This window comes from Haplochromis burtoni, unplaced genomic scaffold (assembly GCF_018398535.1).
Source record: "Haplochromis burtoni strain Fernald_Lab_line unplaced genomic scaffold, NCSU_Asbu1 Contig_208, whole genome shotgun sequence".
Taxonomy (NCBI): domain Eukaryota; kingdom Metazoa; phylum Chordata; class Actinopteri; order Cichliformes; family Cichlidae; genus Haplochromis; species Haplochromis burtoni.
This window is the reverse complement of record NW_024582569.1, coordinates 1,005,136-1,029,460: the sequence shown is the minus strand read 5'-3', so window position 1 is coordinate 1,029,460 and position 24,325 is coordinate 1,005,136. Positions and strand designations below refer to the sequence as shown.

The 24,325-nt window shown below is 41.6% G+C and overlaps 1 protein-coding gene across 22 annotated transcripts in view; it reads left to right on the top strand.

The window, feature by feature from the left end:
* Positions 1–6,179: 6,179 nt before the first annotated feature.
* Positions 6,180–24,325, top strand: part of adgrb2 (adhesion G protein-coupled receptor B2) — a 252,436-nt gene continuing 234,290 nt past the window's right edge. For 19 of the 22 annotated variants that reach the window (XR_006055071.1, XM_014338046.2, XM_042226361.1 and 16 more), the window contains exon 1: positions 6,181–7,097. The gene's annotated coding sequence lies outside the window, so the exon portion shown is untranslated. Of the gene's footprint in view, positions 7,098–24,325 lie in introns of all 22 variants that reach the window. The other 3 variants (XR_006055069.1, XR_006055070.1, XM_014338041.2) reach the window with 1 other exon arrangement.

The window sequence follows — 24,325 nt, the reverse complement described above, 5'->3', positions numbered from 1 at the left end:
TAAGCTGTTTTGGGAAAATTTATCTTCCAAGCTGTGAATCTGACAAATGTGCCAAAGCGGTTGAGAAAAGCTGTCACGTTAACGTGCTAAACTAAAAGAGCCAACATGCTAAATAGTATCACTGCTGCAAATCAGCCTGTTTGCACTTTCATTGTGTGCATTAACATGGAAGCATTACTGTCTAACTCACAGCACTGCTGTCTCTAAGCAGAGCTCTGCACAGTCATTAGGAAGGATACTGACTCATAGCTTCAGGTGTCCAGTCATTTATCAAAAGTGTAAAGGTGTAAAGTGTCTTTAATCACAGTTATGGAAGTGCTGGCAAACCACTGCACCGCTTATATCAAACAAACACTTTATTTGTGATTACTTTGTGTGAATAGCACTGAAAGACAACAACAACAATCATATAGATTTCATACATTTAGAGTGAATTCATATGCATCAATTGTTTGTTGAGACATACGTGAAGTATTTCGAAATGGACCAGAATATTTTTGAGGCTAGAGAAAACACGAAAGGGACTGAAGGGCGGGGAGCAAGAGGAGCAAAATGTTTGTGGCGAGGGAAAGGAGAAAATTTTAGAAAAGACAGAGCACAGGTTGCATGTAAGAGAAAAGGGCAGCAAGTAAAGGATGGAAAGAGGAGATGGCATTAGTGGAGAGGAGAATGGAATGGATGGGGGAGCCAGAGGGGAGTTTTGTACCGAGGAACACTATCATAATTGTCACATTTGATCAGGGAGGAACTCTAGTTCACTTCATGGACCACTGCTTTTTTCCAAGCTCCCACCCCTCTGAGGATTCACTAGGCCAAGCATTAGACAAACACACACAAACAAGCATAAGTACCCCCAAGTTTTTATTTGCCATTCGTGTTTACGGCTGCGGACGAAAATAAACATGTGCAAGCATACACTTCACTAAAGGTCTTAAATGCACATAGGCAGAGTTACAGATTTGAGGAAACATAAGAAGCTGAAATAAAAAAGTTTCTTTTTAATATTTTGGGGCAGATGTTTTGTGCTTGGATTCACGTTGGCAGAACGACTCACGTTGGCAGAACGACACTCTGCTCTCTCTTGATTCGAAATGCGGTACGGTGACATGAGGGTTGCTGAACTGTAGCAATTAAAAGTCTGAATGGATGAGACGTTTGGTAAAAACATGATTTTGTCTGTGTTGTGTTTTGATTCGAGTTGGTGTAGAAGCAATCTTCAGAGAGAAGAATAGAGGAGGAGGTCGGGGGGGGGGTGCATAAACCCTAAAGGCAAGTAATAAGTATGGACATTTAAACAGCTGGTGCTTCACAGACACGAAGTAGGTCCTGGGGGGATACTATCTACCTCAAGTGAAATTCAAGTTTGAAAAAGGAGGTTTAGCTTGTTGTCAGAGAAACTGAGACTGAATTGGGTTCACACATTTCCCTGAATGTAGCAACATTAAAAAAACAAAAGGAAGGCGGAGAAACTGTAGGAACAAAGTGTGCTAAACTCTGAAGCTCTGGCCTGCCCTTAACTTTCTCTGATTCTTGGGATACAAATCAAACTGTATTGTTCTGGGCCTATTTAGCCTCAACAAAATTAATCAACACATGCCAAACAATTTTCTGGCACGGCACGCATTTTAAAATTACAGAGAAGATGAGTAGAAAATTACAGTTGTCCTGATTAGGGAGCCAATGATGGAGATGTGGGTACGCCTTTTGGCTTTTTTTTTTTTCTTTTAATGTGTTAAGGTTGTGCTCTCAGAAAGAAATATGTACATTCCATATATGCACACACTAAGTCTTGCAGCTGCCACAAAGGAAAATGCTCGTTTCATTGGTGCGTCTTATTTCTTAAATAATAGAAAAATGCAAGTGAGGTGAGGTTGGCGTTTATTTGCAAAAGTCAATACTCTGTATTTAAACACTAAAGCATGTGGTCTTCTCAAATTAGCTTCTTGATGTTGCAATCCTCCCTAGAATGTTTCTGGCAGTAGATTTTTCCATAGTGTCTATAGTGAAACGCACCCCCTGTCACACCAAATGTCAGATAATCAGGTCAAAGAACACATAGAACATGTAAACTATACAGTTGCATGAACAATAAAAAGCCTGGTCTGGCTGTTTTCTGAAGTATCACCACAGCTCAGCTTCAGGGCTGTTAAATTGTGATCACAGCTTTACATCTCTGACTTAAAGCTCAGAAAAGTTGTGAAAATGTTAAAAAAAAAAAGATTTTTGACATCCAACAAAAATTTTAGAAGGTTTTGGTACCTTTTCACTTTGCTTGCAGAAGAAGAGCCCAGAGTTAAAATTATATTTACTCACTGTTTTCTGTGAGAGCACTATTCTGTTTACTTGCTATAGCATTGTTGTGTGTGTCTGTGTGTGTCTGTGTGGGCAGGTGAGCGTGTGTGTGTGTGTGTGTTTGAGTGTTTTCACTAAAAGCGTCTCGAAACTTCCATGAGCTCTCCATGGTGCTGAAATTGCAGCCAACTTCGCAAACTCAGAAGTCCCTTCCATCATCCAGCGTCCATTATGTCATTATTTCAGCTTTCAGTTCACTGTTTACTTTAAATAACAAGGTCATTATTTGGCAGTAAAACCAGGCTGCAATATTAAGTGTTGACATTCATTTATTTCTATGATCTGATATTACTGTTGGCCAGACATTTCTGTGGGCTTTAGAGTCCCACAATGGTAATGGTTGTTAAAGCCAGCCCGAGTTCTGCAAGAGGACAGTGGAATCAGAATTCAATAATAATAGTGAATCTAATTTCCAACAAATCAAATATGATAAAGTGGGGCATGGCGCAGGTAGGAGGGGATCAGATAAATAACATGCAAAGAAAGTTTATTATGTAAATTAAAAACAAAAAAAGATTTTGTATTTCTATGTGTTGAAATGTTGTTGAATGTTGTTTCTCCATCCATTAGAAACTTCATTTCCTCCATATTCATACACATAAAATGATAAATGAGGCTGTGAACATTTAATGAATAATCCCCTCTGGAAGAACCTTCAGAACACAGATAAGGATTATGCTGCAATTTTTATAGATGTAAGTTCTACTAAAGTGAAGCTTTGTGGCTCAGAGCATGACCTTTTCATGGGGATTTAATAGACAACACAATTTCTCAGTTAAACCTTCACAGAAACAGATATCACATGCAAGAGTTTGTTTTTGTTTTTTTTTTGTTTTGAATATTCAAATGAATGATAATGTGTGAAAACACAAAATGGCACACATAGATGGCACACAATCAAACAAAAGGCCATGTATAGTATTATACTGTACCTGTTCCCATTTGGTTTGCATTTTGTACTAAAGTACAAAAACACCTGCCAGACACCACAATTTTACAATGAAGGCAAGCATTTATAGTCCCAAGAATGATTATTTTATCTCTGTCAAGAATATTGATGCAAAATAGGTTGTTGCAGTCAATAAAAAAATGTTCCCATCCTTGTGATGCTTTTATTCTAAGCTGCTGCCTTAACAGAAAATGATGTATCGAGACGTGAGGATGGCAAGGTCGACTAATGTGTGAGTTGTGTGAACAATGTGCATGTGCCCTTCTGAGCCTTTGCTCTGTAGGAAGAACTAAAGTCAGTCATTTGCCTTTTACTAGAAGAGTTAACCTTATCTGAATCCATTTTAACTACTTATATATATAGATAGATAAATGGCCTGCATTTGTATAGCGCTTTACTCAGTCCCTAAGGACCCCAAAGCGCTTTACACTACATTCAGTCATTCACCCATTCACATTGTAGCCACAGCTGCCCTGGGGCGCACTGACAGAGGCGAGGCTGCCGGACACTGGCGCCACCACCAGTAGGCAAACATGGGGTTAGTATCTTGCTAAGGATACTTAGGAGGCAGCCTGGGATCGAACCACCAACCTTCTGATTAGTGGCTGACCTGCTCTGCCACCTGAGCTACAGCCACCACCATGCAGAAAGATGCATACATAGCTGCAGAATTAGTTATGATGGCATTCTGTAATTCTAATAAATGAGAATGATTATATCAGTCATAGGCAGTGCCGTCGTTTGATCTCCTTTGTGCTTTCATTTGGTCCAATTCAAGAGCCCATAAATTTAATTCTCGGCAGAATCCTCTCAGGCAACAAAAGCAAAAAATCTTCATAGAAAGCATAAGAGCTCTGAGAGTGGAGGAATTTAGGACTAACAGATCAGTTCACACTTGTACATCCAGACATACCCCCCCCCCCAAGTTTTCCTTTGATAAAGCTGCTAAATACAGACACATGCATTCTGTCCTCACATTTAATGAATACAGACTCATTTCATTTTTAATAGCGCGATATTAGTGTCACCACAAAAAAATCATTATTTCCCAATTAAAAATGAATCTGCGTAATGCAATTCAGGAATCTGACTTAATGCCCCCAAGTCTTGTGGCAAGTGAGTGCCAAATTTCCAAAGGAAAATTTGCTCTAGAAACCCGACCGCCCACTGTGTCACAAAAAGGTGGATGAACAGAGAAAACGGAGCGTTACTCTAAAGGCAAATTTATGAACTTGCAGCAGCTGAACAATTTGTGGTTAATATTCAGGCTCTGACATGCTGTAATCTGCTAGACATAGTTCTGTGATAGCTTTTATTTTTCTCCCTGTCATTTGCAGCTCCGTTCAAACGGGCCCAGTGGTGAGCAATTTTCAGATCCGAGCTGTGAAAGTAAAGCGGTTCACATTTGTCTTCAGAGCCATGTGGTTCGTTATTACTCCTGACCTTCTCTCTGTTTGTCCACAGATGTCACACCTTGATATTGACTGTTACATAAAATAAAAGTGGAAAAAAAGGATTCATGAAAGGTTGGACTGTTTTTGGCTTGGTTGCATTATAACCGATTCAATCATTCAAATATGGCAAAACTGCATAACTATATCTGTCTGCAAGTGAAGCTGCACCCCAAAACCAAGTTGTCCAGACGCAGTGTCGGGAAGGTTACTTTTAAAATGTATTCCACTACAGATTACAGAATACATGCCCTAAAACGTATTCTGTAACGTATTCCGTTACGTTACTCAATGAGAGTAACGTATTCTGAATACGTTGGATTACTTAACATATTATCATGCATTTTATAACTACGTGAATGTACTATTGCTGTGTGATTTATTACTATTACTGAAGGTCCGCGACTCCGAACCGTAGTAAAGGGACCTCTGACTAATACGTCGGTTCCGTGTCGGCTCGTAGCCGAAAAATAGCTTTACTTTGTTGTCTGGGTCAAGTCTGCTTGCGAGAGACAGAGAGAGGCATTGAAAGGCTGCTGCAATGGAACTTGTTGTTTCGGAGGAAAACACGAACACAGCGTACAGTCGAGTTTTAATAGCGTACTTACAACTGGGCTCGTCAGGCACTCTTCTTGGCTGCAGTGGTTATTATTATATTTACATGCCTCCAGCTCCCGTTTTTGCTCGATGACAGCTCGTACTTTTCCGCTCTCCTTTTTCTCCCACCTCACGCTCACAGACACATAACGGGTATGGCAGTCCATTCTCACTGCTGCACGGACTACACTGCCCATGAGGCAACATTCTGCACTCTCCAGTCTCTAATCACATCATGTAAACTGCAGAGGACACTTCTATACACAAAACCACAAAACAGCAAACAACACAAAATGGAAATATTAAAAGAGTGTGTTTTTCTATTGTTTATGTGATAGCCTTTTAGTTCCAGTATTGCAAGACTGGTTACAAACAAAAAAGTGATCGTGCTAAATCTATTCAGTGTTTTACAACATGTGAAACAGAAGGCATGAAGAGGTAACAAGGGTGTTGCATGTGGACTTAGCTGTGCAGTGTGTGGTTTTGCAGTAAAAGCTGCAAGTGCAGAGCAAATTTAGCAGAAATAACTGTTAACTGATCATCTCTGACTGTTTTTTGTTTGTTTCTTTTTGTTCCTGATCACGTGGAAGATGTTGCAGAAATATCAGTGAAAAATAAGTGTAAACTGTTACAAGCCAGAGAATTGTCTCAGCTTTATAAATATGCAGAATTATCCTTTTTAAAAAAAACTATGATTTGAATAAATCTGGGCCCGTGCACATGCTGTATTTGGAAGCTGCGCGTGCTGACGTCATTACGGGTGATGCTACTGAGGCTAGGACGAGCAGGAAGGAGGGGAGAGAGAAGGGGGGCGGGGGTGTTCCGCCGTGAACGCGCTTCGGATCCCCGGCGGAGGGCAGCGAGGGCGCGCATCTCTGTCCTCCGCTTGTGAAGCGACTGCAGGGGAGCCAGATGCCCGACTGTGAGCCGCTGCCTGTGGATACCCATCCTAAATGCCAGAGCAGGCAAGACTCGCAGACACGCTTTACTCCGTGACGGAGAAGAGGAGAGAATAGAGGCAGTTAAAGGAGTAAAAATTGTGTTTTGTTTTGTTTTGTTTTTTTTTAAATTTCCAATTCCCCCCCCCGCCCCTCTCTTGTTTTTGCCCCTACTCGCTCTCCCAGCTTCAACCAAAAGAAGAGCTTCCTTGGACTTGGAGTACCGAGCATCAGTTGAAAATAAAGCCGCTATCCCACTCTGCCCCTGCTATTGCGGCGCTGTTAACTGTGAGCGCGTCCCCACACTGCTTTGGAATATACGCGTAAAACCATGGAGATTATATGACGTGGATTTATTTATTTTTTTAATACTACTATTATTATTATTTTAAATGTTCTAACAAAACTGGACACCTACAATAACGAAGTCCTTCTTCTTTCATTTCACCATCGCATTATTATTTTTTGCGTTGTTCTGTTCTGTTCTTTCATTTGATCTGTGGATGCTTTTTCTTTTAAATTGATCATTATTATTTCATGTCCGTAGCTATTCTTCTTTCTTTTTAATTGATCGAATCATTGATTTGTTTTCCACACTTATTGTTTCTGGGTTTGATTCGGACACGCCAAAGTGGGATGCCTCGCGGAGAACATTTGTTGGAAGAAGATTCCGCGCGGCTGCGAGGGTGAATGAATGATAGTATCCCCTCTCAGTCTGAGACGTGCCATGGATGGGAAACTTAATTTGTATCAGCGGAACCGATCGGGGAATAGCCGTCGCATCAAATAACTGCTGCTGACAGCGATCAGGTAACATGCTTTACCCACACAACTCAAAGCTTTTTTGAAAAAAAAAAAGGGGGGGGGGGATACTGTTTCTTTGCGCCATCCACACTGCCGGTTTGTCTATTTATTTCATTCATGTCATCCATGCTGTGTGGAAGTCCGATTTTAATGACGCATATAGTCTAACGTTCAGGCTGCAGTAGCCTACAGTTATTTTTCGCCCGTCCGGGGCAGTTTCACAAGACTGAGCTGTATGGATAGTTATCCGTGTTGGGTGGGGGGTGGGAAGGGGGAGGGTATGTGATCCGTGGACCTGAGCGAAAGTAGCGGTCACAGTAGGGAAAAAAATCCCCAAACACGCCTGAGCCGTTGAGTTAGATCCCATTAATAGAACTCTGCTTGAAAGCACAATCCTCCCTGAATGCCGAATCCCTCAGTGGGAGACGCTGAGAACTGTAAGTCTGTCTTTAAAACCCGCTGTCAGACCTGTAACTTTCCGCAGTGGCCGAAAGAAACACACACTTGCACAGAGAGCACCGTGGGCACGTACCCCGCACAGGCAATTTTATTTCCAGCTTGCAACACACTGGTTCGCCTCTCGCTTTATTGATGCAGTCTCATCAGCACAACCCTGCATTCAACACCTCAACAAAAGAAAGAAGCGGTTTCTTTTGTGTGTGTGTGTGTGTGTGTTGGGGGGGGCACGATGTCATTCTTAATTTAGATAAAGGTCCACACACCAGACCTCTTCCCACGTGCGGATCTCTCGTCGACGTTTACACGAAAGGTTTAGGGATGCTTGCAATGATCGTCGGCCGGTCGCAGTATCTATATCTTTATGATCGAGGTACTGATGCTAAGCCCCTACCACCACCACCCCCCAGCGAGCGCTCTGCGCCTGGGTGAGTGGGTGCCTTCTCCGATTGAATGTTAAAGAGCCAGGATGTACTAAAGACGCCACTGATCGTGGGATTGAATAACCGAGGAGGGGGGGGCTAACATCCGTACTAGCATCACAGCACGCAACAGAAAGCCCTTTGAACGCTTGCTTGATGAAACTCCTGGGTCTGATTATTTGATGGGGTGGGTGAAAAATGCATTCGTGGGCACCTCTTTGACTGTGCCGTGCGTCTGCCGCAGTGCCTCTCTCGGTCTAAGTCGGTGCTGTTTTCAGTGAAATAAGTGTGCCAGGGTTTAGTCGGAGAAAACGGCCCCACAGATGCCCCCCCCCCTCCCACATTCGGTAGTGAGCAGGTGGCTCCGGTGACGCTGAGCGGGGATGACAAACGGGACGCGACAACGGGAGCGCAGAGGAGCCTCCGAGCTCTGCTCCCGTCTCTCTTATTTTCTACCCATCTGTTGAGCATGCATTGTGAGCGCTCTCTTCGCTCTCCACCTCAAACCCCGCATTTCCTGCCATTGGATCCTCTTTAATTTATGGAGTGTAGCACACGTGTTAGCGGCGATCTCGATTATTTTGCTTCCCCAAGTCGCCATCTGTGCGCCGTGTTAAACAATTCCCTCCATTGTTTTTTTGTTTTGTTTTGTTTTTTACTTTTTCCCCCACTGAGCCGAGACAAACTCTTGCTACGGCAGCCGGTGGGTGAACTGGTACATGCTACTTAACAGCGACAATGATTCATGTCTCTTTGGTTCTTGGCATCATTTAGAATCTGGATTAACAGGTCAGACATAGCCAGTAGTATCTCTGTCTTTCTGCTATAGGAGCTTGGTAATCATGTAATGGATTTGCTAGCGCAGGGAATCACTCTAAAACTTTACAGTAGGGGATACTGGATCTTCATTTGAAGAACCGTGTACGCTGCTGCTCTGCTTCCACCCTGTAAGTAGAGAGCAGTAAATAAGCACAAACTAGCTTCTTGTTTAATTTAAAGTCAGTGCTTTTTTACTGCTACAATTGGTTATGGCTGATGTTGTCACCAATGGCAGTAGTAGGGCTGCTTTTAACCCAGATGAGCAACTCACAAATCATGGTTGATGCCCATCCTTTTTTTTTAAACCCCAGCTGGTTAGAGGATAGAAGGAGGATAGCAAAGCCAAACCTTCTAAACCTGCTTATATTTATTAAATTTGTTGGGTTTTTTTCCCACTGAGCACCATAAAATTTCCAAATGAGTAGTTTCCAGCAGTCCCACTGTATGGTAATCTGGATTAAGTGAATAAATGGCTGATAGAAGATGTTCATAACAGTCCCAGCCTCTCAAGCTGAATTAAAAAAAAATCATAACTTGAGCCAATTTCCAATTTAAGATTTTTCATTGGGAGCTCTATTATTCGTGGCAAAAGAGTTGGCAGTTCGTCTTGTAATCGGAAGGTTGCCTGTTCGAGCCCTGGCTCTGACAGTCTTGGTCGTTGTGTCCTTGGGCAAGACACTTCACCCGTTGCCTACTGGTGGTGGTCAGAGGGCCCGGTGGCGCCAGTGTCCAGCAGCCTCGCCTCTGTCAGTGCGCCTCAGGGTGGCTGTGGCTACAATGTAGCTTGCCATCACCAGTGTGTGAATGGCTGGATGACTGAATGTAGTGTAAAGCGCTTTGGGGTCCACAGGGACTAAGTAAAGCGCTATACAAATACAGGCCATTTACTTTTGATGGAAACTATAAAACAAGATATTCTTTGGATTATCCAGAGGGATTAAACTTCTAGAAGCAGATGTTGCTGTTTTCATTGTAATCTTTGCATTAGCGTGAGCACCACAACAACAACAATAATGACAACTCCACCCCCAAAGAAACAAACAAAAAAAACCATTAAAACAAGCTGGCAACTCTCTGGGCTGGGAGGAGGTATAACTTTAATCCTGCTCAAATAAAAGTAAAGCCAACCCACTTACCACAGTAGTGACTGATAAAAATACATTTAGAGAGCAGCAGAAATAAGACTGAGAAATGGTTACTTTAGTTAGAGTAAATGTCTGAGGTATATATTGAACTTTAAAGTATTCAGCCATGAAAGAGTTTTATATTCAATCATACCAGTATCTTAGTTTCCTTGGAATCAAAACATATTCTTTACATCAGCACAACCTTTGTGATCATTTAGAATTCAGTGTCTAATTTATCATAAAAGTGCATGAGTTTTTTCCATCTAAAATATTGAGTTTAGTTATGGAAGTTATGCAATAGCCATGATGTGCAGTGTATGCAATGTGCAGAACCTTTTCATGACTGGTTCAGCATCTCTTTGGCATCTCACTGTGTTTTCTAATGTTTTTGAGTTGTGTTGCTCAACAAGCAGCGTCTAGACTCAGAGTTTCTCCGTCCCTTGCCAGACTGGTCAAGGCTGCTGCCCATGACAATCTCCAGAGTATCCTCCAGCTCTTTCAGGAAGAGCCTCCTTATGCAGAGCATCATCCAGGCTGGATTTTCCCATTCGTGCCCAGATCCGAAATGAGATCAAGTGTTTCATTCACAACAGCAGTGCAGCATGCTTGCAAATTTTAGCTCAAGCAAGGTGTAAATTGGTTCCCGGGAGGACAGAAATGGGGAATCTGAGAGATAATCACTTGTTGCGAGATTAGGAGTGTGGCTGCAGAAGACTTCTCACTCGAAAAAGGAATGTAAATAATGTAAAGCCTTATAGTTAATATTAGTGAGAAATCATTAGCTTTACATCCTTGGCAATTACCTGTGGAGGGTGCCTTTAAAGCCTTATGGTCAAGCAGCAAAGAAGAAGAACCACTCTTTATTGGAAAATAAAGTTATGAAACGGCCAATTTTGACCAAAGTGCAACAGGGAGGTTAAGCAGAACAGAGAAACGAGACGGCAAGTAATTACCGCGCCATCACTGAATGATCAACCCAGCAGCTGCTGGAAAGGCAACACAAATGACAGCGCGACACATATCAGCTGAAGACGTATGAAAACCACCCAGCTCTGTGGCAGTTTTATAAGACCTGCAAATGTGATACTAATAACATCTTCAATATCCACCCACATGTCATGCACTAACGCTGGCAGCACTAAATCCCCCCCCCTCCCCCACCTCACCCCAACCCACCTGCCACCCCCCTCATTTTCTCACACGCACACACAGTCACTGCACACTGTAACCTCTCTCTCACCTATCTGTCTCCACGTTTCACGTCTCACTTTTGCTCAAATGACTCGGATAGGCAAGCGTTCAAGAGCATACATCAAAACCAACAAACACACACACAGTATGAAAACTGATGGTGGCACGTCAAGCTGTGTGTGCATGCTGTTTAAATAGTACATATGGACTAGGGGGCCACACGACAGCTTGATCTTTCCTGGATCACTGCACCCTGGCTGAGCCATTGTTCCTCTGACACCCCCCTTACATACACAAACACACGTTCCCTCTCCTGCGCCGGCCTTTCCCTAACGAGCTTCCTGTTCTGTTCTCCTCCTTCCACCATTCCTCCTTATGTTCTAGCCCCATCCATCCATTGTACCGTTTCTCTAATTGACTACCGGGGTCCTTATTACCTCTCTGGATCTGTACAGTTAGGCTGGGATTGATAGAAGAGGACAGCTGTGCCCAGCTTCAAAATTCTATAGCAGTACGGTCATATTCACTTGTTTAGTAACGCACCAATATCCAGGCTGAAGACTTTTTTAATCGTGCCATGTAGAAACCGCTGTCAGCTCCCTGCAAATCAGTCATCATCAGCTCAGGCCATTGCTCAGCAAGGGAGAAAGGGCTAATGAGGAGAAAAAACCCAAGAAATAATCATAAAATGTATAGAATGGGCTCAAGAGTCGGTCGGAGAGATAACCAGAGTAAGTTGCTCAGGAAGAACTGGGGGGAAAAAGGAGATGAAGCAGTCTGCATCTGCTTTCTTTGCCTCCTCGTCCTTCTCCTCCACGTCACACATCGTACACTCCTACTTCGAGTGCTCTGCCATGCTCCATTTGGAGTCACAGATGCCTCTGTCACTGGGGCAGCATTCGTTTGGCGCAGCCCCTGGGTGACTGTGTCAATATTTGTAGTGAGTGCCATTTTGGTTTGGGGCGCCTCTATAAGCATGACTGGGCTTGGGCGAGGCTAAAGCTAAAGGAAAATCAACAGGAAGCCAAAAAGAAAAAAAAGAAAAGAAAAAAACAGGCCCTATAGACTCACTACATACAATTAATTAAGCCTTTTGGCAGGGAAAAGCTAAAGGATGGGCCTCCTTGGGAACAGATAGGTAGGTTTGGGTTGGGGGGGGGGCTGTAAAAAACCCCCAAAACAAATTAATTGCCTTGAATCGCTGAGATAATTCACATCTCTGATTAATATTGATCGCACAAGGGATAAGAAACTGCCACAATACGACCGCAGAGAACAGTTAATTTGCTGAGATTCCGTGTTAGTAACTCTTTGTGCAAAGATGAAAAAGGAATCTTTGCAGGGCAGTGACTGCGCAATTTGAGGTTCTTACTTGGTGCTCATTAAGCTGTGTGTTTGTGACTAACTGCTTCCCAACAGTAATATTTGCCTTTTTATGTAATGTTTTTTTCATAATGTGTGGCCCTTGGGATGGAGAAAGAGCAAGAGCTGGCAGATCGTATTGATTCAGAGCATCTAAAGCTGCAGTTTTATAGCGCTTTACAGGAGGGCCCGCAAGGATTTCCTCAAGTTCATGATTGCTTTTACTCAGAATCATACATCACAAATCTCATATTTTTTTTCCATCCCGACCCACCTCTGCAACCCTGTTACAGCCCTCCATTTGTCTCCCTCTCCTTGTCTTTGCAACATTACCATGCAGACACTTCAACACACCTTCTTTTAACCTTTTACTTACCTGTATTATGTAATGTGAAATGTCTAAGTCACCATTTTTCAAAGAAATGTACACACACACACACACAAAGTGGCTGCCCTTTGCAGCTCACACACAGAGGGGGTCTAGTTCCACTGCGTAACTCAGCGTTCAGAGGGCGCAGACTCCTCTGCCCCAGCACATTGGCCTCATCATCAGCAGAGTGGCTCTCTGTTGCACCCATCCCCCCCTCCGTTCCTGCTCTATACAGGGGAGGATACTTTGTGTTTGCAAGCCAACAAGTCGAATGCTCTGCTCTGCCGGAGCAGAAGAAAAGAGCCTTGGTATTGTGGGATCTGATGTGTTAATGTGTGCCAACCTGCTCTACCTCTGGAGCCACAGCCATACAGTTAATATATTTGTGTCAAGGTGTTGATTTGTACAGAATTTCTTGATGCAAAGAATGCTTCCTATATTTCCTACCTCTTAGTAGCTCAAAGAAATGGTTCTTGAAGTGAGATCTGGGGATCCTCATAGGGCCTCATTAAGTTGCAACTATGGACCAAAATTTGTCCTCAGGTGCTAGCAAACAAATCCAGTCAATGCATTAATGCTGTTAAACTAAGTCCACATATATTATGTGTAAAATCAAAGTCAATTTAAATGTATGTCACTATTAACAAAATTAAAATTTAAATGTGTTTCTGTTTTCATGAAAGTTCTGAAATAACTAGACTAAAAAGCTTTAGTGGACATATTTTTGAGCAGCTCCTTGAATCTTTTTTTCCTCTGTAAGGTTCTCCAGCCACAGATTTGAGAACTGCTGTTCCAAAAAAATGGTGATTGAAATCTCTTATCTGAATAGTCATATCTTATAAAATACATTTTTTTATTTGCTCCTGCTGAGAAAAAAAATCTGACAGACATTCAGCGCTAACACGCTGTGATTTTATACGTTGCCACTTTTCATGTTTCATTAGTCCTGTGCAAGGGCCGTTTGCTGCATGTGTGATTATGCATGAGACGTGTCAGTGCGCATGTGTGCGCCTGTGTGAGTGCACAGAGCACCTCCTCAGGTTCCAGTGGCTTGTCAAAGCTGCAGCTTGTGCATTTTTGGAGGAAGCAAAGTGGACAGGTGGAATTCCAGCCCAGCGGCAAGCTGGATAGACTCACGCTGTGACAGGTGTGGGCATTGACAGGGCAGAGTTGCCATGGAGATGATTAGCCGAATCCCAGTGGTATGGACCCGTCATCGTGTTTTCCGTTCATGTTAAAATGTTAAAACAGAGCCTAATCGAGGGTGATAGTGCGTCTCTTTGTGAGTTTGCAATGCAAAGATAGAGGCATGATTAAGCGAGAGAGAGAGAGGGAGAGAACTAATTCTGCTATGATCTAAAAGATATGCACAAGGTGTCCTGTGGTGTTGGTGATGTGCTGCATCAGGTGTATGATAATGGTGAGATCGGTCTTTTACTTCCATCTTATCACAAATGGATGACTGAAAAGATCTCCCCTGGTGCCACATATAAATGCATTCAACTTTGTTTTGCTTTTGTTTTGGGGGGGTTTATGCGTGAGGTTACTGTGAATGAGCAACTTAATCTAAACCTAACCAAACAGCTTTTGGTACCTTACCTAGCAAGCAACTGCTAAAGTACAAAGCAAGTGAAGACAAAACAGGGCAAGGGTGGAAACACAAAGCTGAACAGAACTTGAACCACGGTCTTCTAGCCGATTCAGCGCTTTCCAACCTCCAGAACCAGACTTTGTCGTTCCTATCTCTCTGCCTCTATGCCTGATGCTGGAGGGCAGCCAATGCATGTCTCTAAGACATATGACAGAGCATAAGTATTTATATGTCATTAAAGAAAAAAAACTGAGTCGCAAGTGGTGGAATCTTGTGAAAAAGCAATTCTGCAATATAATACAACACCTAAATCTAAACTGTCATCACCGATGTATCATACACAGAAACACCAGCCTATACAGGGAGTGCAGAATTATTAGGCAAATGAGTATTTTGTCCACATCATCCTCTTCATGCATGTTGTCTTACTCCAAGCTGTATAGGCTCGAAAGCCTACTACCAATTAAGCATATTAGGTGATGTGCATCTCTGTAATGAGAAGGGGTGTGGTCTAATGACATCAACACCCTATATCAGGTGTGCATAATTATTAGGCAACGTCCTTTCCTTTGGCAAAATGGGTCAAAAGAAGGACTTGACAGGCTCAGAAAAGTCAAAAATAGTGAGATATCTTGCAGAGGGATGCAGCAGTCTCAAAATTGCAAAGCTTCTGAAGCGTGATCATCGAACAATCAAGCGTTTCATTCAAAATAGTCAACAGGGTCGCAAGAAGCGTGTGGAAAAACCAAGGCGCAAAATAACTGCCCATGAACTGAGAAAAGTCAAGCGTGCAGCTGCCAAGATGCCACTTGCCACCAGTTTGGCCATATTTCAGAGCTGCAACATCACTGGAGTGCCCAAAAGCACAAGGTGTGCAATACTCAGAGACATGGCCAAGGTAAGAAAGGCTGAAAGACGACCACCACTGAACAAGACACACAAGCTGAAACGTCAAGACTGGGCCAAGAAATATCTCAAGACTGGTTTTTCTAAGGTTTTATGGACTGATGAAATGAGAGTGAGTCTTGATGGGCCAGATGGATGGGCCCGTGGCTGGATTGGTAAAGGGCAGAGAGCTCCAGTCCGACTCAGACGCCAGCAAGGTGGAGGTGGAGTACTGGTTTGGGCTGGTATCATCAAAGATGAGCTTGTGGGGCCTTTTCGGGTTGAGGATGGAGTCAAGCTCAACTCCCAGTCCTACTGCCAGTTTCTGGAAGACACCTTCTTCAAGCAGTGGTACAGGAAGAAGTCTGCATCCTTCAAGAAAAACATGATTTTCATGCAGGACAATGCTCCATCACACGCGTCCAAGTACTCCACAGCGTGGCTGCAAGAAAGGGTATAAAAGAAGAAAAACTAATGACATGGCCTCCTTGTTCACCTGATCTGAACCCCATTGAGAACCTGTGGTCCATCATCAAATGTGAGATTTACAAGGAGGGAAAACAGTACACCTCTCTGAACAGTGTCTGGGAGGCTGTGGTTGCTGCTGCACGCAATGTTGATGGTGAACAGATCAAAACACTGACAGAATCCATGGATGGCAGGCTTTTGAGTGTCCTTGCAAAGAAAGGTGGCTATATTGGTCGCTGATTTGTTTTTGTTTTGTTTTTGAATGTCAGAAATGTATATTTGTGAATGTGGAGATGTTATATTGGTTTCACTGGTAAAAATAAATAATTGAAATGGGTATATATTTGTTTTTTGTTAAGTTGCCTAATAATTATGCACAGTAATAGTCACCTGCACACACAGATATCCCCCTAAAATAGCTAAAACTAAAAACAAACTAAAAACTACTTCCAAAAATATTCAGCTTTGATATTAATGAGTTTTTTGGGTTCATTGAGAACATGGTTGTTGTTCAATAATAAAATTATTCCTCAAAAATACAACTTGCCTAATAATTCTGCACTCCCTGTATTTTTAGTCCACACTGTTATTATACCCTGCAAAGTCTAAAATATTCTTCTACTTGTTGCACATAGATTTATAGTCTCCGTCATAAATTTACTCTGTCTAATTTAATTTTCGATATTTCATTACTTTGAGTTGTTTTTTTTGTTTTTTTTTTTAACTGCCTTTAACTTAAAAGTAAATTGCTTGCACTGGTAGCCTCAAAGCTCAGAGCTCAAAGCACTCAAAGTTTCCAAAATCTTCTCATCTTATATAATGAGATGTGAGGTTTGCCAGTTTTTATTTGGAAGGCATTAACATCAATTGGACTAATAAGCACATTTTAATATTTCACATAAAAATATTCTTTATGACCAGATCGCTTTTCTATTTTTGACTGCTTTTGAGTCTGTATTCACCTCTCCCCAATTCTAGATATGGTGGACTCCAGTCATGCCCCCAGTGCATTCCATTGGTATATTCCAAGTGATAAGAGACCTGCTTGAGGTGACATTACACAGAATATATGTAATAGCTCCTGCCAGTTTTCATCTACTTCACCAGAATTTCAATCTCGGACTCATATAGAGGTCTTACAGGTTATATAAGTGGTGCAGAGTGGCAGTGAGTGGGGTGATGTGATTTTGTGCAGTGGAGTACCTTTTGGGCAGGCTTTGGCTTTCTAAGCGCATTTGGTTTTTCTTGTGATTTGCTTTGTCTTTTGGCCACTTACATCAAGTGTGCATGTCCCAAAATGGCAGTAAAGACGCTAAAACAGCAGAAAGTGACTGTGTTTGTGACGCTTGTTTGTGACAGTTCAGACTGACTAAATCCAGGCTTTACAAGGAGCTCCTGTTGTTTCTCTCATTTCCCTTCAGACCCGCATCTTTTGATGCTGTCTCTGCACATTCATCTTGTGGAGTCAGATACTACTTTACAGCTTGGGGTAACTGCAAAATTGTGCTCAAGTTAAAACATGTTCACCCTAAGTTGACAGGTCTTTGTTTCAGGTTTGTTGACTTTGTGCGCTTTTGTGTTGCCTTTAAATTTCACTTTGTGTTGTATAACACAGCTGAAGTGCGGCATTGTTTGCCTTGGCGAGAACTGAAGCAACTTTTTCTCCCAGGATGAGTGGAGAATAAGTGGGAGCAGCAGCTGTGCAGGGAGTGAATACAAAATATTTTGAGCACACTGCGTACTTCTTTGCTCTTTGTACTCAGAAAAACCATAGGCTGTATGTGGAAGATGGCCATAGCTACAAGTTTATGCACTTGCACTTTAAAAACTTTGAGTTGAGCATTTTGATCATCTTGTCTTTGTTTTACTCTAAAACCACATGAGTCGAGATGATCTTACCATAAAATCATGTGTTTTCACACACTCGGAGTTTGAATCACACGGTATTCAAACCATCATTTTCTATTTTGTCATCTCAAAATGGAACCGCGATCTATAATAAACTGCTCTGTTTATTAAAAAATACTTGAAAATGATCATTGAAAGCATAAACAAACAAGGAACATTTTGATTGAAGTATTACATCAAATAAGATGCAAGCTCTTTTTCTACTCCTTATACGCCAAAAAAAATTTCTGCAACAAGTCGCCTCCTGCTGGCCATTAACAAGAATGAAGGTTCAAGGTATTCTGTACTACCTTCCCTATTTGGGGTAACATTTTTGTTTAATATACATCAGTAACTGCATATGAGAAATTTTCATTACAGACTTCAGTACGGTGGCTCGGAGAGGTCAAACGCACTGCAACTTAAGAAAACACCAGCAAATAGAAAATCTCTACAATAGCACACAAAACACAACAAAGGTTGAACAAAACGCAACAGATATAGAAAAAAAACCCACACATGCACACTGAAAAAGACAAGAAAACAAAACAAAATTTGTTTTTAGGGGCAATAACATAACAGAACAGCTGTGGAAGTGATAAGCTAACAATAAACAGCTAACAGCAAATGTGTCTAGAGTGTTATATGAATCATGTGTTTAAAAGACACATTATCTGCATCTTTTTCTTCCTCCCAACACTGATGAATCCTCTTCTTGTTTTAGGTGTCTCTTAAGTGTGCCTTCATGCTACTTTTTCGCACATTTTGGTTTCTGTCACTTCCACAGCTGTAACATTGTCCACCCAAAAACAGTTCTGTGTTTTTTTTTTTTGTTTCTACTTTCATTGTGTATCATTCAACCTCTGCTGTGTTTTGTATGCTTCTGCAGCATTTTTCTGTTTGCTGGTGTTTGACCTTTTCAAGTTGTAGTGCATTTGACCTCTCAGGGCCACCGTACTTCTGTCTTTAACTAGAGTGTTTCAGTGACACTTTAAGATTTAAGAGCCAACATGCAGCTTGAAATGCTTTAAAAATGAATACATGTGTTTTGATTTGAGCACAGCAGAGAAATTCAAACCCTCATGGAGCCAGACTGTGTTCCCTTCACAGAAGCATTGTGTAATTTATTGTCTCCCCACTAAACATTGTGACCAGGCTCTCATCATCACGTGGCCCTCCCGCTACCTTCACAGCAATTAGACAGGTAGATGAAATGAGAGTGTTGCAGAGGCTAGCAGTGCAATTAAGGTTGGTGTGATAGGCCACTGTGCTCCTATGAAGCAGTACCCTACTCGCCCAAACAGTATGTACAGGCATTGCCATGATGTCCCAATAGTGTGGTCTTCATCAGCAATGTATCTGTACTGTCTAAATGCTGAGTACATAGCACAGTGTCAGGAAAAAGTGCACACGCATACACACACAGGTTTGACATACGCTCCTTTTGAACCTTCTTATTACGTTCACCCTAGTTCCCACATACCTTTGACCTTGCTCAAAGGAAACCTGCTGACTCTGTGACTCTTTGCCTAATGGTTATGTTAAAAATATTGATTATTCAGAGCAGCTTTTATGTTTCTAGCTAATCATTATTGGCATTATGAATTAACATACAGCTATATAAATATACCTATATATCAAATGATTGTGAAAAAGTTTGCCAAGCTTAAAAACTAAACCATATAATGTATGATATTGCTATTGGTAGATCATGTGGTTCACAGACAGTAGGAGCCCCAAAAAGAATAGCTGGGAGCTTTGATGTGTTGCCTCATATCTGTACCAAGCTGAAACCCACTCCCACAAGTGTGATCTGCTGACATAGAGTTGGTTTGGTTTGCAGTAAACAGAAGCTGCAAAAAAACCACAAACAATTATTTGTTGGCCAAGCATAAAGCTAAAGATTTGTGAAATATCAGTTGGCTAGATGATGATTGTTGTGACTGGTAACGGATGTGGCTATACTGCGCAATTCTCTGGTTCACTGCCGAAGTTATAATGAGTTGCCTCAGGTACTTGCAGATGCTTCATATATCTGGAGCTTTAGTTTTTTGTCTGTTTTTTTCTTCTTCTGGATTTCAGAAATGCACAGAGTGATTGTTCTATCTCTGATTGTTTGTAATGCATTATCTCCAGCGCAGGATTATAAAACATCTTACACGGCAGATGGTACAATTAGAGGTAAAAGGTTTCTGTGTGTGAAGGATTGGGATGTTGTATCAGCCATTGGGAAACAAATCCTAAAATATGCTAGTGGTTCTCTAATCAAATATACTCTATAACTCTTTCATAAGGTGGTAGTTTGATGTTTTTCTGTGCTGCTTGTGTATGAGCCCTGTTTTCATATCCACAATCCAAATATTTCACTTGTACTTAGAGTAATTTTACTACAGTTAATCTTATCACGATCTCTTTGGACATCGTAGTAGTACGATTGTGGCTGTATCTCCTCCATAGCGAGTGGGCCAATCTGAACAAAGCTTTGCCTGAACATCGCCACACATACAGCAATTATTAACAGCTATTATTAGAAAGACTTACTTAACATATCCACAACCGAATTTGTATTATTATTGCTAGTATTTGTAATTTATACACTGTCAATAGTACACTCCACGTCATGGTCACATATGTGCGGCTGCCATTGTCCTTTAAAGTAACATTTTTCTCACTGACGTTAACCGTATCTTTATATATGAAATGAATAAAAAGAAGGAAACATTACACCGGGACCTTGACTCTGCTGGAATAGAACTGCATGCCTGTTCTCAGAATGGATCTTATTCTTCTTTGTTGAATTAACACTTTCCTGTCAAGTCTTGCACTGTGTGCATAGCCACACGCACACACCCATGCTCTCTATTCAACAGTGTCAGCTGCAATCATACACACTGTGGCACATGAAATCATAAAATTACAGTTCCACCTCAGCAGATGCCATTATCTGAGATTATTTCTCAAGCTATACCTTTCTCCAGACAGGCCCCCGAGTTGTTACGCTGTTCTTCTTGCTGTCTGGGTTTTGCAGACGTGTAGTTTTATTGACAAGAAAGCTCTGGCGCACATTGTGGAAAAGTGAGCGATTCCTTAAGATGGTGAAAGTGCAATGTCTCCTAAAACAAAGAATTCAACTGTAAAAGCTTAACATAAACACAGTAGGCATGATGGAGTGGTAATAAGCCTATTTTGCACCCTGAGCGTGAAGGTAAGATGCTTTAACCCCATTTGTGTACGTGGATACAGCCGACTTACCAGCATGATCCCTCAAATATAATCTCTTCCAAGTTACATATTTAGCTTTTTATTACATCTGCAGGTGGTCACTCCACAGGAACATTATAGTACTTTGCAACTTTGTGTATATATGCTCTAGTGAAGAAGAAAATCCCAGGTGATGCTTAGATAGGTTTTATTGCTTGCGGCATGACAGCATTTTAATTCCCCTTGCGGTTCCAGTATCATAGCAGCCCAATCTCCTCTCAACACACCATCAGCACCTTTTTCCAGGACCCAATTTAAACGGTGATCCTAAAAGTAGCAAGTTGGAGACCTGGGAGACTCAGAATGCCTCTCTTCATGGAATAGCACCTTAGTACCTTAAAGGAACAGACCCCATCAGAATGTAATTAGATGCTGCCAATCTCTTACATTCGCTGGGGAACACGGGGCTACAGGGTCTTTTAATGGAGATGGTTTTTGTGCTCCTCCCTGGGAAGCAGAGCAGAACTCTTGCTTTCAAATCAGTGAGTTGAGCCTCAAAGTATTTCCTGAAAGTGTTAATCTTTTGTAATGAATACTGAATGCTTGTTTTACATTCCTAAATGAATATCACACCATTCAGTATCTGAGCTGTGATAAGTGTCTAGTAGTTCCAGCTGACACATATTATACTTCCCAACAGTAGTATGATTAGTAATTTATAGCAGCTGATGATGTCTTAAACCCTGATGTAAAATGTGGTTTAAATCCAATTGAGCTTAAGGTATGATGGGAATGTGGCTTATGGGACTGTTGCGTCTATCAAATCTTAAGTCATTCCAATGCCTAGCACTGCCATTAAGCCTTCTGGGCTATTTATAATATGGAGAATGTACCAAGTATCTAATGATCTGATTCTGGAGGCGAATCGTGCAAAGCAGCAGACCTATAGGGTGTTCCGATGCTGTACATGATACATGAGTAAAGATAGATGCAACTACATTTGTTTATTTACTATACGTGATTATTCTGGCCAGAGTGAATGCAACTGTCAGAGCAGTACAGTGGAAGGTGACTGTAGGAATAAGGGGCTACTGGCATTATTAACCCCTCGCTGAGTCGAGTGGAGCAGGCAATTACAACCAGTCATATCCCTGTCACGTTGCCAGAGGGAGACAGTTCTGCACATATGCACACATGCACACACGGATGCACGCACACGCACGGTATTTTATTGTTGCATCATTTCTAATCACACTATATTCACCAAGGTAACCCCTAGAAACCCAAGCAGTCACACAACCATGTTTTAAACAAACTCCCATGTTAGTCACACTTGTATGAACGACTATCTGGAGGCAAGCAGAAGCATTAATCTCATGCGCACCTGCTTTCACATTCACTTTCAAATTAAGCATTATAGAGCCAGACTGTTGGCTTCTTTATGGTCTGTTTCAATGTGCATTCTGCCACACACATTTCTGAAAAGGTTCCCCCTTTTCAGAAATTCTGCCTGTTGTGCAACATTTTCCCTCTGTTTGCTGCAGTCATGACTGCTGCTTCCCCTCTTCATTGCTGTCTTATTAAACAGGCCACCCACACCAAGTCTCTCCTTCATGCCTTCTATTTCGGGGTGCTAAGCTGCTGAGCATGGCCAAACCTGCTCACAGCAGTATATTTGATCAAATCAATACCTATTTCTCTCTCTAACACTTTTTCTATTCTTTCCTTTCGTTTTTGACTGCGGTTAACCGTGATGGGATGATTGGAAGGCGATACATCCAGTGGGTCTGTCTTGTCTGTGTGAGATGGATAGATTAGTGGTGGAGAGAGTAAGATCAGTGAGATGGCTCGGCCATGCTGCACCGCGGTAAGGTGTTAGCAGATCCATCAGTGTTAGAGTTAGGGTTGGAAGCCAACCCAAGCTTTACTGGACTCACCCAGGATGCAATGTAACTCCTCCGTCTCGCCTTCCCTTCCGTGTTCCCCCCAACACCTCATGAGGCCAATAAAGGAACCGATTGAGATATCTTGTAAAGCCCGTAAACAATCAGCAGTGTGTCAGCCATTTTCCAGTGTTTGCGTTTTGTCTGTCAGATGCCCATATTTCTCACAAGAATCTATTCCCACCTCTCTGTGCTTTCCTGTTGCTGTCTCATTCCCATTCGCTGCTCATACTTGCAAGTGTTCGAAATAATTTACATCTTTTGTAAGAGCAGCATCTTGTTTTGTACTCCTACCTGTCCTTTATATCACACACCTACATGATTATAATTTCCTTTTATTATGTGATGTTTGTTATCATGCCAGCACAAGGTATGGGGCAAACCTAAAAATAATAGTTGTCCTGTTTTTTGGCAACGGATTGTGTTATTGTGTCCTTTTGCTTTGGCTCAGGTCCTGTCAGCTTTAGGAAAATATGAGTAAACAACAATATTGTATTAATATTTAGACATCCTGTCACAACAGACTGAACATTTGTGCTCAAAATCAGTCATCTATTCATGACTTAGCAATTAGGTCAACCTAGTATTTATGTGGGAATGTGTGCTTCCTTTATTTTTGCCCATTTATCAACATCTAAAGACTCTTAGTCTGCCTGTACACATGTACCTCTGTGTATAGCTGTCCACTCCTATCATTCTTTCCCATGCCAGTCGCCTCCGAGTTCTCTGCCTACACTCTATACTCACTTAAAAGTTTTGTTCCCTTTTTGAAAACAGTCAGTGTTGGAGGTTTGTTTTCATTCTTTCTCTTACCTGGTATGTTATTTTTGTGTGTCTTTTAGTATTTTCCTTTCACAGACCTGCTGTTCTGGTTATGAGCTGGCTACCTTTGAAGATCCTATTTTTTGAGTGTGGTTTTGAAAGTCCCCTGTGTGCCTGCAAACACACACATTCTTCAGCTCTTTTTCTTTATCTCTCACTGCCTTCAAACTTCTTTACTCCCATTTGAAGACTTAAAAAAAAAAAGAAAAACAAAAAACAAGTAATTTTCAACTGGGGAACAATAAAGTATCTTTGCTTTTTTCTCGTTGTTTTATTCATTCTCTATTCAGTCAGGCACCCCGTAGCCATCTGCAACCCTGAACTGGATAAATGGAAGAAAATGGATGGATGAATGGATTGATGCGTAGGTGGATGAATGGGTTTACAGTGCATCTGGTCAAAATAAGGACAGAAAAAAAAAAGAGTGAAATTCGACTTTTTTTTAGAAAGTTGGCCATAAACCTTAATTAGCTCTTTTAATGAATAACTGGTCAATTTGAAAGAGTTGAAAATTTAGCTTAATAGGTAGTAGTAGTAATTAGAGTGTGGTTGAATAGGTTTAAATTGGCTAAAAATAACTGTTAATGAATACATAGTTGTCTAAAAGTGTCTATCAAAGCCATTAGTTTTAAAGGCCAGTTAGCCTAAACAGGACACATGCAATAATATGATAATGATAATAGATAAAAA